At 37.9% G+C, this 12,547-nt stretch overlaps 35 pseudogenes; all 35 read right to left on the bottom strand.

Annotated features, from left to right (window-relative positions):
- Nucleotides 1-42: 42 nt before the first annotated feature.
- Nucleotides 43-161, bottom strand: LOC149715273 (5S ribosomal RNA; annotated as a pseudogene).
- A 362-nt stretch (nucleotides 162-523) lies between these two features.
- Nucleotides 524-642, bottom strand: LOC149715272 (5S ribosomal RNA; annotated as a pseudogene).
- Nucleotides 643-764: 122 nt separating this feature from the next.
- On the bottom strand, nucleotides 765-882 carry LOC149715271 (5S ribosomal RNA; annotated as a pseudogene).
- Nucleotides 883-1,019: 137 nt separating this feature from the next.
- LOC149715270 (5S ribosomal RNA) lies at nucleotides 1,020-1,138 on the bottom strand (annotated as a pseudogene).
- Nucleotides 1,139-1,500: 362 nt separating this feature from the next.
- LOC149715269 (5S ribosomal RNA) lies at nucleotides 1,501-1,603 on the bottom strand (annotated as a pseudogene).
- A 137-nt stretch (nucleotides 1,604-1,740) lies between these two features.
- On the bottom strand, nucleotides 1,741-1,859 carry LOC149715268 (5S ribosomal RNA; annotated as a pseudogene).
- A 362-nt stretch (nucleotides 1,860-2,221) lies between these two features.
- Nucleotides 2,222-2,340, bottom strand: LOC149715267 (5S ribosomal RNA; annotated as a pseudogene).
- Nucleotides 2,341-2,703: 363 nt separating this feature from the next.
- LOC149715266 (5S ribosomal RNA) lies at nucleotides 2,704-2,806 on the bottom strand (annotated as a pseudogene).
- Nucleotides 2,807-2,943: 137 nt separating this feature from the next.
- LOC149715265 (5S ribosomal RNA) lies at nucleotides 2,944-3,062 on the bottom strand (annotated as a pseudogene).
- A 362-nt stretch (nucleotides 3,063-3,424) lies between these two features.
- On the bottom strand, nucleotides 3,425-3,543 carry LOC149715264 (5S ribosomal RNA; annotated as a pseudogene).
- A 363-nt stretch (nucleotides 3,544-3,906) lies between these two features.
- LOC149715263 (5S ribosomal RNA) lies at nucleotides 3,907-4,025 on the bottom strand (annotated as a pseudogene).
- Nucleotides 4,026-4,387: 362 nt separating this feature from the next.
- Nucleotides 4,388-4,490, bottom strand: LOC149715262 (5S ribosomal RNA; annotated as a pseudogene).
- Nucleotides 4,491-4,627: 137 nt separating this feature from the next.
- LOC149715261 (5S ribosomal RNA) lies at nucleotides 4,628-4,746 on the bottom strand (annotated as a pseudogene).
- A 362-nt stretch (nucleotides 4,747-5,108) lies between these two features.
- On the bottom strand, nucleotides 5,109-5,227 carry LOC149715260 (5S ribosomal RNA; annotated as a pseudogene).
- Nucleotides 5,228-5,349: 122 nt separating this feature from the next.
- On the bottom strand, nucleotides 5,350-5,452 carry LOC149715259 (5S ribosomal RNA; annotated as a pseudogene).
- A 375-nt stretch (nucleotides 5,453-5,827) lies between these two features.
- LOC149715258 (5S ribosomal RNA) lies at nucleotides 5,828-5,930 on the bottom strand (annotated as a pseudogene).
- A 137-nt stretch (nucleotides 5,931-6,067) lies between these two features.
- On the bottom strand, nucleotides 6,068-6,170 carry LOC149715257 (5S ribosomal RNA; annotated as a pseudogene).
- Nucleotides 6,171-6,307: 137 nt separating this feature from the next.
- On the bottom strand, nucleotides 6,308-6,426 carry LOC149715256 (5S ribosomal RNA; annotated as a pseudogene).
- Nucleotides 6,427-6,548: 122 nt separating this feature from the next.
- On the bottom strand, nucleotides 6,549-6,651 carry LOC149715255 (5S ribosomal RNA; annotated as a pseudogene).
- Nucleotides 6,652-6,788: 137 nt separating this feature from the next.
- Nucleotides 6,789-6,907, bottom strand: LOC149715254 (5S ribosomal RNA; annotated as a pseudogene).
- Nucleotides 6,908-7,029: 122 nt separating this feature from the next.
- On the bottom strand, nucleotides 7,030-7,132 carry LOC149715253 (5S ribosomal RNA; annotated as a pseudogene).
- Nucleotides 7,133-7,269: 137 nt separating this feature from the next.
- LOC149715252 (5S ribosomal RNA) lies at nucleotides 7,270-7,388 on the bottom strand (annotated as a pseudogene).
- A 362-nt stretch (nucleotides 7,389-7,750) lies between these two features.
- Nucleotides 7,751-7,869, bottom strand: LOC149715251 (5S ribosomal RNA; annotated as a pseudogene).
- A 123-nt stretch (nucleotides 7,870-7,992) lies between these two features.
- Nucleotides 7,993-8,095, bottom strand: LOC149715250 (5S ribosomal RNA; annotated as a pseudogene).
- A 137-nt stretch (nucleotides 8,096-8,232) lies between these two features.
- Nucleotides 8,233-8,351, bottom strand: LOC149715249 (5S ribosomal RNA; annotated as a pseudogene).
- Nucleotides 8,352-8,474: 123 nt separating this feature from the next.
- LOC149715248 (5S ribosomal RNA) lies at nucleotides 8,475-8,577 on the bottom strand (annotated as a pseudogene).
- Nucleotides 8,578-8,955: 378 nt separating this feature from the next.
- LOC149715247 (5S ribosomal RNA) lies at nucleotides 8,956-9,058 on the bottom strand (annotated as a pseudogene).
- Nucleotides 9,059-9,677: 619 nt separating this feature from the next.
- Nucleotides 9,678-9,796, bottom strand: LOC149715246 (5S ribosomal RNA; annotated as a pseudogene).
- Nucleotides 9,797-9,918: 122 nt separating this feature from the next.
- Nucleotides 9,919-10,021, bottom strand: LOC149715245 (5S ribosomal RNA; annotated as a pseudogene).
- A 378-nt stretch (nucleotides 10,022-10,399) lies between these two features.
- LOC149715244 (5S ribosomal RNA) lies at nucleotides 10,400-10,502 on the bottom strand (annotated as a pseudogene).
- Nucleotides 10,503-10,639: 137 nt separating this feature from the next.
- On the bottom strand, nucleotides 10,640-10,758 carry LOC149715243 (5S ribosomal RNA; annotated as a pseudogene).
- An 830-nt stretch (nucleotides 10,759-11,588) lies between these two features.
- Nucleotides 11,589-11,691, bottom strand: LOC149715242 (5S ribosomal RNA; annotated as a pseudogene).
- Nucleotides 11,692-11,828: 137 nt separating this feature from the next.
- LOC149715241 (5S ribosomal RNA) lies at nucleotides 11,829-11,947 on the bottom strand (annotated as a pseudogene).
- Nucleotides 11,948-12,069: 122 nt separating this feature from the next.
- LOC149715240 (5S ribosomal RNA) lies at nucleotides 12,070-12,172 on the bottom strand (annotated as a pseudogene).
- A 137-nt stretch (nucleotides 12,173-12,309) lies between these two features.
- LOC149715239 (5S ribosomal RNA) lies at nucleotides 12,310-12,428 on the bottom strand (annotated as a pseudogene).
- Between the last annotated feature and the right edge of the window lie 119 nt (nucleotides 12,429-12,547).

The raw sequence follows: 12,547 nt of genomic DNA, 5'->3' as shown, positions 1-12,547 counted from the left end.
TTCATATCTATTAAAATTTAAAAGAGGAAAAAAAAGTGAAAAAGCCAACGGCACGCAGTGTTCCTAAGTGGTCTCCCTCCCAAGTAGTGACTGCGCTCGACGCTGCTTAACTTCGGTTATCGGACAAGAACCGGTGTATTCAGCGTGATATGGCCGTTGCCGAGAGTGCTAGTTAATAATTTGAATTTCATTAACTTTCATCTTTATAAAACAATAACAAAAAGAAGATATGTTTGCTTTTTTCATATCTGGTGGAATTTGAAAGAGGAAACAAAAGTGAAAAAGCCAACGGCACGCAGTATTCCCAAGTACTGTATGCGCTCGACGCTGCTTAACTTCGATTATCGGACGTGAACCGGTGTTTTCAGCGTGATATGGCCGTTGCCGAGAGTGCTAGTTAATAATTCGAATTTAAATTAAGTGAGACAAATTAACCTTCATCATTTTAAAACAATAACAAAAAGAAAACGTGTTTGCTTTTTTCATATCTATTAAAATTTAAAAGAGGAAAAAAAAGTGAAAAAGCCAACGGCACGCAGTGTTCCTAAGTGGTCTCCCTCCCAAGTAGTGACTGCGCTCGACGCTGCTTAACTTCGGTTATCGGACAAGAACCGGTGTATTCAGCGTGATATGGCCGTTGCCGAGAGTGCTAGTTAATAATTTGAATTTCATTAACTTTCATCTTTATAAAACAATAACAAAAAGAAGATATGTTTGCTTTTTTCATATCTGGTGGAATTTGAAAGAGGAAACAAAAGTGAAAAAGCCAACGGCACGCAGTGTTCCTAAGTGGTCTCCCTCCCAAGTAGTGACTGCGCTCGACGTGCTTAACTTCGGTTATCGGACGAGAACCGGTGTTTTCAGCGTGATATGGCCGTTGCCGAGAGTGCTAGTTAATAATTCGAATTTAAATTAAGTGAGACAAATTAACCTTCATCATTTTAAAACAATAACAAAAAGAAAACGTGTTTGCTTTTTTCATATCTATTAAAATTTAAAAGAGGAAAAAAAAGTGAAAAAGCCAACGGCACGCAGTGTTCCTAAGTGGTCTCCCTCCCAAGTAGTGACTGCGCTCGACGCTGCTTAACTTCGGTTATCGGACGAGAACCGGTGTATTCAGCGTGATATGGCCCTTGCCGAGAGTGCTAGTTAATAATTTAAATTTAATTAACTTTCATCTTTATAAAACAATAACAAAAAAGAAGATATGTTTGATATTTCATATCTGGCGGAATTTAAAAGAGGAAACAAAAGTGAAAAAGCAAACGGCACGCAGTATTCCCAAGTACTGACTGCGCTCGACGCTGCTTAACTTCGGTGATCCGACGAGAACCGGTTTTTTCAGCGTGATATGGTCGTTGCCGAGAGTGCTAGTTAATAATTCGAATTTAAATTAAGTGAGACAAATTAACCTTCATCATTTTAAAACAATAACAAAAAGAAAACGTGTTTGCTTTTTTCATATCTATTAAAATTTAAAAGAGGAAACAAATGTGAAAAAGCCAACGGCACGCAGTATTCCCAAGTACTGTATGCGCTCGACGCTGCTTAACTTCGGTGATCGGACGTGAACCGGTGTTTTCAGCGTGATATGGCCGTTGCCGAGAGTGCTAGTTAATAATTCGAATTTAAATTAAGTGAGACAAATTAACCTTCATCATTTTAAAACAATAACAAAAAGAAAACCTGTTTGCTTTTTACATATCTATTAAAATTTAATAGAGGAAAAAAAAGTGAAAAGGCCAACGGCACGCAGTGTTCCTAAGTGGTCTCCCTCCCAAGTAATGACTGCGCTCGACGCTGCTTAACTTCGGTTATCGGACGAGAACCGGTGTATTCAGCGTGATATGGCCGTTGCCGAGAATGCTAGTTAATAATTTGAATTTAATTAACTTTCATCTTTATAAAACAATAACAAAAAGAAGATATGTTTGCTTTTTTCATATCTGGTGGAATTTGAAAGAGGAAACAAAAGTGAAAAAGCCAACGGCACGCAGTATTCCCAAGTACTGTATGCGCTCGACGCTGCTTAACTTCGGTGATCGGACGTGAACTTGTGTTTTCAGCGTGATATGGCCGTTGCCGAGAGTGCTAGTTAATAATTCGAATTTAAATTAAGTGAGACAAATTAACCTTCATCATTTTAAAACAATAACAAAAAGAAAACGTGTTTGCTTTTTTCATATCTATTAAAATTTAAAAGGGGAAAAAAAAGTGAAAAAGCCAACGGCACGCAGTGTTCCTAAGTGGTCTCCCTCCCAAGTAGTGACTGCGCTCGACGCTGCTTATCTTCGGTTATCGGACGAGAACCGGAGTATTCAGCGTGATATGGCCGTTGCCGAGAGTGCTAGTTAATAATTTGAATTTAATTAACTTTCATCTTTATAAAACAATAACAAAAAAGAAGATATGTTTGCTTTTTTCATATCTGGTGGAATTTAAAAGAGGAAACAAAAGTGAAAAAGCAAACGGCACGCAGTATTCCCAAGTACTGTATGCGCTCGACGCTGCTTAACTTCGGTGATCGGACATGAACCAGTGTTTTCAGCGTGATATGGCCGTTGCCGAAAGTGCTAGTTAATAATTCGAATTTAAATTAAGTGAGACAAATTAACCTTCATCATTTTAAAACAATAACAAAAAGAAAACGTGTTTGCTTTTTTCATATCTATTAAAATTTAAAAGAGGAAACAAATGTGAAAAAGCCAACGGCACGCAGTATTCCCAAGTACTGTATGCGCTCGACGCTGCTTAACTTCGGTGATCGGACGTGAACCGGTGTTTTCAGCGTGATATGGCCGTTGCCGAGAGTGCTAGTTAATAATTCGAATTTAAATTAAGTGAGACAAATTAACCTTCATCATTTTAAAACAATAACAAAAAGAAAACCTGTTTGCTTTTTACATATCTATTAAAATTTAATAGAGGAAAAAAAAGTGAAAAGGCCAACGGCACGCAGTGTTCCTAAGTGGTCTCCCTCCCAAGTAATGACTGCGCTCGACGCTGCTTAACTTCGGTTATCGGACGAGAACCGGTGTATTCAGCGTGATATGGCCGTTGCCGAGAATGCTAGTTAATAATTTGAATTTAATTAACTTTCATCTTTATAAAACAATAACAAAAAGAAGATATGTTTGCTTTTTTCATATCTGGTGGAATTTGAAAGAGGAAACAAAAGTGAAAAAGCCAACGGCACGCAGTATTCCCAAGTACTGTATGCGCTCGACGCTGCTTAACTTCGGTGATCGGACGTGAACTTGTGTTTTCAGCGTGATATGGCCGTTGCCGAGAGTGCTAGTTAATAATTCGAATTTAAATTAAGTGAGACAAATTAACCTTCATCATTTTAAAACAATAACAAAAAGAAAACGTGTTTGCTTTTTTCATATCTATTAAAATTTAAAAGGGGAAAAAAAAGTGAAAAAGCCAACGGCACGCAGTGTTCCTAAGTGGTCTCCCTCCCAAGTAGTGACTGCGCTCGACGCTGCTTATCTTCGGTTATCGGACGAGAACCGGAGTATTCAGCGTGATATGGCCGTTGCCGAGAGTGCTAGTTAATAATTTGAATTTAATTAACTTTCATCTTTATAAAACAATAACAAAAAAGAAGATATGTTTGCTTTTTTCATATCTGGTGGAATTTAAAAGAGGAAACAAAAGTGAAAAAGCAAACGGCACGCAGTATTCCCAAGTACTGTATGCGCTCGACGCTGCTTAACTTCGGTGATCGGACATGAACCAGTGTTTTCAGCGTGATATGGCCGTTGCCGAAAGTGCTAGTTAATAATTCGAATTTAAATTAAGTGAGACAAATTAACCTTCATCATTTTAAAACAATAACAAAAAGAAAACATGTTTGCTTTTTTCATATCTATTAAAATTTAAAAGAGGAAAAAAAAGTGAAAAAGCCAACGGCACGCAGTGTTCCTAAGTGGTCTCCCTCCCAAGTAGTGACTGCGCTCGACGCTGCTTAACTTCGGTTATCGGACAAGAACCGGTGTATTCAGCGTGATATGGCCGTTGCCGAGAGTGCTAGTTAATAATTTGAATTTCATTAACTTTCATCTTTATAAAACAATAACAAAAAGAAGATATGTTTGCTTTTTTCATATCTGGTGGAATTTGAAAGAGGAAACAAAAGTGAAAAAGCCAACGGCACGCAGTATTCCCAAGTACTGTATGCGCTCGACGCTGCTTAACTTCGATTATCGGACGTGAACCGGTGTTTTCAGCGTGATATGGCCGTTGCCGAGAGTGCTAGTTAATAATTCGAATTTAAATTAAGTGAGACAAATTAACCTTCATCATTTTAAAACAATAACAAAAAGAAAACGTGTTTGCTTTTTTCATATCTATTAAAATTTAAAAGAGGAAACAAATGTGAAAAAGCCAACGGCACGCAGTATTCCCAAGTACTGTATGCGCTCGACGCTGCTTAACTTCGGTGATCGGACGTGAACCGGTGTTTTCAGCGTGATATGGCCGTTGCCGAGAGTGCTAGTTAATAATTCGAATTTAAATTAAGTGAGACAAATTAACCTTCATCATTTTAAAACAATAACAAAAAGAAAACCTGTTTGCTTTTTACATATCTAATAAAATTTAAAAGAGGAAAAAAAAGTGAAAAAGCCAACGGCACGCAGTGTTCCTAAGTGGTCTCCCTCCCAAGTAATGACTGCGCTCGACGCTGCTTAACTTCGGTTATCGGACGAGAACCGGTGTATTCAGCGTGATATGGCCGTTGCCGAGAATGCTAGTTAATAATTTGAATTTAATTAACTTTCTTCTTTATCAAACAATAACAAAAAGAAGATATGTTTGCTTTTTTCATGTCTGGTGGAATTTAAAAGAGGAAACAAAAGTGAAAAAGCAAACGGCACGCAGTATTCCCAAGTACTGTATGCGCTCGACGCTGCTGTACTTCGGTGATCGGACGTGAACCGGTGTTTTCAGCGTGATATGGCCGTTGCCGAGAGTGCTAGTTAATATTTCGAATTTAAATTAAGTGAGACAAATTAACCTTCATCATTTTAAAACAATAACAAAAAGAAAACGTGTTTGCTTTTTTCATATCTATTAAAATTTAAAAGAGGAAAAAAAAGTGAAAAAGCCAACGGCACGCAGTGTTCCTAAGTGGTCTCCCTCCCAAGTAGTGACTGCGCTCGACGCTGCTTAACTTCGGTTATCGGACGAGAACCGGTGTATTCAGCGTGATATGGCCCTTGCCGAGAGTGCTAGTTAATAATTTGAATTCAATTAACTTTCATCTTTATAAAACAATAACAAAAAAGAAGATATGTTTGCTTTTTTCATATCTGGTGGAATTTAAAAGAGAAACAAAAGTGAAAAAGCAAACGGCACGCAGTATTCCCAAGTACTGTATGCGCTCGACGCTGCTTAACTTCGGTGATCGGACGTGAACCGGTGTTTTCAGCGTGATATGGCCGTTGCCGAGAGTGCTAGTTAATAATTCGAATTTAAATTAAGTGAGACAAATTAACCTTCATCATTTTAAAACAATAACAAAAAGAAAACCTGTTTGCTTTTTACATATCTATTAAAATTTAAAAGAAGAAAAAAAAGTGAAAAAGCCAACGGCACGCAGTGATCCTAAGTGGTCTCCCTCCCAAGTAATGACTGCGCTCGACGCTGCTTAATTTCGGCTATGGGACGAGAATCGGTGTATTCAGCGTGATATGGCCGGTGCCGAGAGTGCTAGTTAATAATTTGAATTTCATTAACTTTCATCTTTATGAAACAATAACAAAAAGATATGTTTGCTTTTTTCATATCTGGTGGAATTTGAAAGAGGAAACAAAAGTGAAAAAGCCAACGGCACGCAGTATTCCCAAGTACTGTATGCGCTCGACGCTGCTTAACTTCGATGATCGGACGTGAACCGGTGTTTTCAGCGTGATATGGCCGTTGCCGAGAGTGCTAGTTAATAATTCGAATTTAAATTAAGTGAGACAAATTAACCTTCATCATTTTAAAACAATAACAAAAAGAAAACGTGTTTGCTTTTTTCATATCTATTAAAATTTAAAAGAGGAAACAAAAGTGAAAAAGCCAACGGCACGCAGTATTCCCAAGTACTGTATGCGCTCGACGCTGCTTAACTTCGGTGATCGGACGTGAACCGGTGTTTTCAGCGTGATATGGCCGTTGCCGAGAGTGCTAGTTAATAATTCGAATTTAAATTAAGTGAGACAAATTAACCTTCATCATTTTAAAACAATAACAAAAAGAAAACCTGTTTGCTTTTTACATATCTATTAAAATTTAAAAGAGGAAAAAAAAGTGAAAAAGCCAACGGCACGCAGTGTTCCTAAGTGGTCTCCCTCCCAAGTAATGACTGCGCTCGACGCTGCTTAACTTCGGTTATCGGACGAGAACCGGTTTATTCAGCGTGATATGGCCGTTGCCGAGAATGCTAGTTAATAATTTGAATTTAATTAACTTTCTTCTTTATAAAACAATAACAAAAAGAAGATATGTTTGCTTTTTTCATGTCTGGTGGAATTTAAAAGAGGAAACAAAAGTGAAAAAGCAAACGGCACGCAGTATTCCCAAGTACTGTATGCGCTCGACGCTGCTTAACTTCGGTGATCGGACGTGAACCGGTGTTTTCAGCGTGATATGGCCGTTGCCGAGAGTGCTAGTTAATAATTCGAATTTAAATTAAGTGAGACAAATTAACCTTCATCATTTTAAAACAATAACAAAAAGAAAACCTGTTTGCTTTTTACATATCTATTAAAATTTAAAAGAGGAAAAAAAAGTGAAAAAGCCAACGGCACGCAGTGTTCCTAAGTGGTCTCCCTCCCAAGTAATGACTGCGCTCGACGCTGCTTAACTTCGGTTATCGGTCGAGAACCGGTTTATTCAGCGTGATATGGCCGTTGCCGAGAATGCTAGTTAATAATTTGAATTTAATTAACTTTCTTCTTTATAAAACAATAACAAAAAGAAGATATGTTTGCTTTTTTCATGTCTGGTGGAATTTAAAAGAGGAAACAAAAGTGAAAAAGCAAACGGCACGCAGTATTCCCAAGTACTGTATGCGCTCGACGCTGCTTAACTTCGGTGATCGGACGTGAACCGGTGTTTTCAGCGTGATATGGCCGTTGCCGAGAGTGCTAGTTAATAATTCGAATTTAAATTAAGTGAGACAAATTAACCTTCATCATTTTAAAACAATAACAAAAAGAAAACCTGTTTGCTTTTTACATATCTATTAAAATTTAATAGAGGAAAAAAAAGTGAAAAGGCCAACGGCACGCAGTGTTCCTAAGTGGTCTCCCTCCCAAGTAATGACTGCGCTCGACGCTGCTTAACTTCGGTTATCGGTCGAGAACCGGTGTATTCAGCGTGATATGGCCGTTGCCGAGAATGCTAGTTAATAATTTGAATTTAATTAACTTTCTTCTTTATAAAACAATAACAAATAGAAGATATGTTTGCTTTTTTCATGTCTGGTGGAATTTAAAAGAGGAAACAAAAGTGAAAAAGCAAACGGCACGCAGTATTCCCAAGTACTGTATGCGCTCGACGCTGCTTAACTTCGGTGATCGGACATGAACCAGTGTTTTCAGCGTGATATGGCCGTTGCCGAAAGTGCTAGTTAATAATTCGAATTTAAATTAAGTGAGACAAATTAACCTTCATCATTTTAAAACAATAACAAAAAGAAAACATGTTTGCTTTTTTCATATCTATTAAAATTTAAAAGAGGAAAAAAAAGTGAAAAAGCCAACGGCACGCAGTGTTCCTAAGTGGTCTCCCTCCCAAGTAGTGACTGCGCTCGACGCTGCTTAACTTCGGTTATCGGACAAGAACCGGTGTATTCAGCGTGATATGGCCGTTGCCGAGAGTGCTAGTTAATAATTTGAATTTAATTAACTTTCATCTTTATAAAACAATAACAAAAAAGAAGATATGTTTGCTTTTTTCATATCTGGTGGAATTTGAAAGAAGAAACAAAAGTGAAAAAGCCAACGGCACGCAGTATTCCCAAGTACTGTATGCGCTCGACGCTGCTTAACTTCGGTGATCGGACGTGAACCGGTGTTTTCAGCGTGATATGGCCGTTGCCGAGAGTGCTAGATAATAATTCGAATTTAAATTAAGTGAGACAAATTAACCTTCATCATTTTAAAACAATAACAAAAAGAAAACATGTTTGCTTTTTTCATATCTATTAAAATTTAAAAGAGGAAAAAAAAGTGAAAAAGCCAACGGCACGCAGTGTTCCTAAGTGGTCTCCCTCCCAAGTAGTGACTGCGCTCGACGCTGCTTAACTTCGGTTATCGGACGAGAACCGGTGTATTCAGCGTGATATGGCCGTTGCCGAGAGTGCTAGTTAATTATTTGAATTTAATTAACTTTCATCTTTATAAAACAATAACAAAAAAGAAGATATGTTTGCTTTTTTCATATCTGGTGGAATTTGAAAGAAGAAACAAAAGTGAAAAAGCCAACGGCACGCAGTATTCCCAAGTACTGACTGCGCTCGACGCTGCTTAACTTCGGTGATCGGACGTGAACCGGTGTTTTCAGCGTGATATGGCCGTTGCCGAGAGTGCTAGTTAATAATTCGAATTTAAATTAAGTGAGACAAATTAACCTTCATAATTTTAAAACAATAACAAAAAGAAAACCTGTTTGCTTTTTACATATCTATTAAAATTTAAAAGAGGAAAAAAAAGTGAAAAAACCAACGGCACGCAGTGATTCTAAGTGGTCTCCCTCCCAAGTAATGACTGCGCTCGACGCTGCTTAACTTCGGCTATGGGACGAGAATCGGTGTATACAGCGTGATATGGCCGTTGCCGAGAGTGTTAGTTAATAATTTGAATTTCATTAACTTTCATCTTTATAAAACAATAACAAAAAGAAGATATTTTTGCTTTTTTCATATCTGGTGGAATTTGAAAGAGGAAACAAAAGTGAAAAAGCCAACGGCACGCAGTATTCCCAAGTACTGTATGCGCTCGACGCTGCTTAACTTCGGTGATCGGACGTGAACCGGTGTTTTCAGCGTGATATGGCCGTTGCCGAGAGTGCTAGTTAATAATTCGAATTTAAATTAAGTGAGACAAATTAACCTTCATCATTTTAAAACAATAACCAAAAGAAAACCTGTTTGCTTTTTACATATCTATTAAAATTTAAAAGAGGAAAAAAAAGTGAAAAAGCCAACGGCACGCAGTGATCCTAAGTGGTCTCCCTCCCAAGTAATGACTGCGCTCGACGCTGCTTAATTTCGGCTATGGGACGAGAATCGGTGTATTCAGCGTGATATGGCCGGTGCCGAGAGTGCTAGTTAATAATTTGAATTTATTTAACATTCATCTTTATAAAACAATAACAAAAAAGAAGATATGTTTGCTTTTTTCATATCTGGTGGAATTTAAAAGAGGAAACAAAAGTGAAAAAGCAAACGGCACGCAGTATTCCCAAGTACTGTATGCGCTCGACGCTGCTTAACTTCGGTGATTGGACGTGAACCGGTGCTTTCAGCGTGATATGGCCGTTGCCGAAAGTGCTAGTTAATAATTCGAATTTAAATTAAGTGAGACAAATTAACCTTCATCATTTTAAAACAATAACAAAAAGAAAACATGTTTGCTTTTTTTCATATCTATTAAAATTTAAAAGAGCAAAAAAAGTGAAAAAGCCAACGGCACGCAGTGTTCCTAAGTGGTCTCCCTCCCAAGTAGTGACTGCGCTCGACGCTGCTTAACTTCGGTTATCGGACGAGAACCGGTGTATTCAGCGTGATATGGCCGTTGCCGAGAATGCTAGTTAATAATTTGAATTTAATTAACTTTCATCTTTATAAAACAATAACAAAAAGAAGATATGTTTGCTTTTTTCATATCTGGTGGAATTTGAAAGAGGAAGCAAAAGTGATAAAGCCAACGGCACGCAGTATTCCCAAGTACTGTATGCGCTCGACGCTGCTTAACTTCGGTGATCGGACGTGAACCGGTGTTTTCAGCGTGATATGGCCGTTGCCGAGAGTGCTAGTTAATAATTCGAATTTAAATTAAGTGAGACAAATTAACCTTCATCATTTTAAAACAATAACAAAAAGAAAACCTGTTTGCTTTTTACATATCTATTAAAATTTAAAAGAGGAAAAAAAAGTGAAAAAGCCAACGGCACGCAGTTATCCTAAGTGGTCTCCCTCCCAAGTAATGACTGCGCTCGACGCTGCTTAATTTCGGCTATGGGACGAGAATCGGTGTATTCAGCGTGATATGGCCGTTGCCGAGAGTGCTAGTTAATAATTTGAATTTCATCAACTTTCATCTTTATAAAACAATAACAAAAAGAAGATATGTTTGCTTTTTTCATATCTGGTGGAATTTGAAAGAGGAAACAAAAGTGAAAAAGCCAACGGCACGCAGTATTCCCAAGTACTGTATGCGCTCGACGCTGCTTAACTTCGGTGATCGGACGTGAACCGGTGTTTTCAGCGTGATATGGCCGTTGCCGAGAGTGCTAGTTAATAATTCGAATTTAAATTAAGTGAGACAAGTTAACCTTCATCATTTTAAAACAATAACAAAAAGAAAACGTGTTTGCTTTTTTCATATCTATTAAAATTTAAAAGAGGAAAAAAAAGTGAAAAAGCCAACGGCACGCAGTGTTCCTAAGTGGTCTCCCTCCCAAGTAGTGACTGCGCTCGACGCTGCTTAACCTCGGTTATCGGACGAGAACCGGAGTATTCAGCGTGATATGGCCGTTGCCGAGAGTGCTAGTTAATAATTTGAATTTAATTAACATTCATCTTTATAAAACAATAACAAAAAAGAAGATATGTTTGCTTTTTTCATATCAGGTGGAATTTAAAAGAGGAAACAAAAGTGAAAAAGCAAACGGCACGCAGTATTCGCAAGTACTGTATGCGCTCGACGCTGCTTAACTTCGGTGATCGGACGTGAACTGGTGCTTTCAGCGTGATATGGCCGTTGCCGAGAGTGCTAGTTAATAGTTTGAATTTAATTAACATTCATCTTTATAAAACAATAACAAAAAAGAAGATATGTTTGCTTTTTTCATATCTGGTGGAATTTAAAAGAGGAAACAAAAGTGAAAAAGCAAACGGCACGCAGTATTCCCAAGTACAGTATGCGCTCGACGCTGCTTAACTTCGGTGATCGGACGTGAACCGGTGCTTTCAGCGTGATATGGCCGTTGCCGAAAGTGCTAGTTAATAATTCGAATTTAAATTAAGTGAGACAAATTAACCTTCATCATTTTAAAACAATAACAAAAAGAAAACATGTTTGCTTTTTTCATATCTATTAAAATTTAAAAGAGCAAAAAAAAGTGAAAAAGCCAACGGCACGCAGTGATCCTAAGTGGTCTCCCTCCCAAGTAATGACTGCGCTCGACGCTGCTTAACTTCGGCTATGGGACGAGAATCGGTGTATTCAGCGTGATATGGCCGTTGCCGAGAGTGCTAGTTAATAATTTGAATTTCATTAACTTTCATCTTTACAAAACAATAACAAAAAGAAGATATGTTTGCTTTTTTCATATCTGGTGGAATTTGAAAGAGGAAACAAAAGTGAAAAAGCTAACGGCACGCAGTATTCCCAAGTACTGTATGCGCTCGACGCTGCTTAACTTCGGTGATCGGACGTGAACCGGTGCTTTCAGCGTGATATGGCCGTTGCCGAAAGTGCTAGTTAATAATTCGAATTTAAATTAAGTGAGACAAATTAACCTTCATCATTTTAAAACAATAACAAAAAGAAAACATGTTTGCTTTTTTCTTATCTATTAAAATTTAAAAGAGCAAAAAAAAGTGAAAAAGCCAACGGCACGCAGTGTTCCTAAGTGGTCTCCCTCCCAAGTAGTGACTGCGCTCGACGCTGCTTAACTTCGGTTATCGGACGAGAACCGGTGTATTCAGCGTGATATGGCCGTTGCCGAGAATGCTAGTTAATAATTTGAATTTAATTAACTTTCATCTTTATAAAACAATAACAAAAAGAAGATATGTTTGCTTTTTTCATATCTGGTGGAATTTGAAAGAGGAAGCAAAAGTGAAAAAGCCAACGGCACGCAGTATTCCCAAGTACTGTATGCGCTCGACGCTGCTTAACTTCGGTGATCGGACGTGAACCGGTGTTTTCAGCGTGATATGGCCGTTGCCGAGAGTGCTAGTTAATAATTCGAATTTAAATTAAGTGAGACAAATTAACCTTCATCATTTTAAAACAATAACAAAAAGAAAACATGTTTGCTTTTTTCATATCTATTAAAATTTAAAAGAGCAAAAAAAAGTGAAAAAGCCAACGGCACGCAGTGTTCCTAAGTGGTCTCCCTCCCAAGTAGTGACTGCGCTCGACGCTGCTTAACTTCGGTTATCGGACGAGAACCGGTGTATTCAGCGTGATATGGCCGTTGCCGAGAATGCTAGTTAATAATTTGAATTTAATTAACTTTCATCTTTATAAAACAATAACAAAAAGAAGATATGTTTGCTTTTTTCATATCTGGTGGAATTTGAAAGAGGAAACAAAAGTGA

The sequence above is a fragment of the Phalangium opilio genome, unplaced genomic scaffold (assembly GCF_054372755.1).
Source record: "Phalangium opilio isolate 3A_F unplaced genomic scaffold, DU_Popi_V2 ptg000009l_1, whole genome shotgun sequence".
In the NCBI taxonomy this organism is placed as follows: Eukaryota; Metazoa; Arthropoda; class Arachnida; order Opiliones; family Phalangiidae; genus Phalangium; species Phalangium opilio.
Note: the sequence above shows the minus strand (reverse complement) of the source record. Positions and strands in the feature narration are given on the sequence as shown.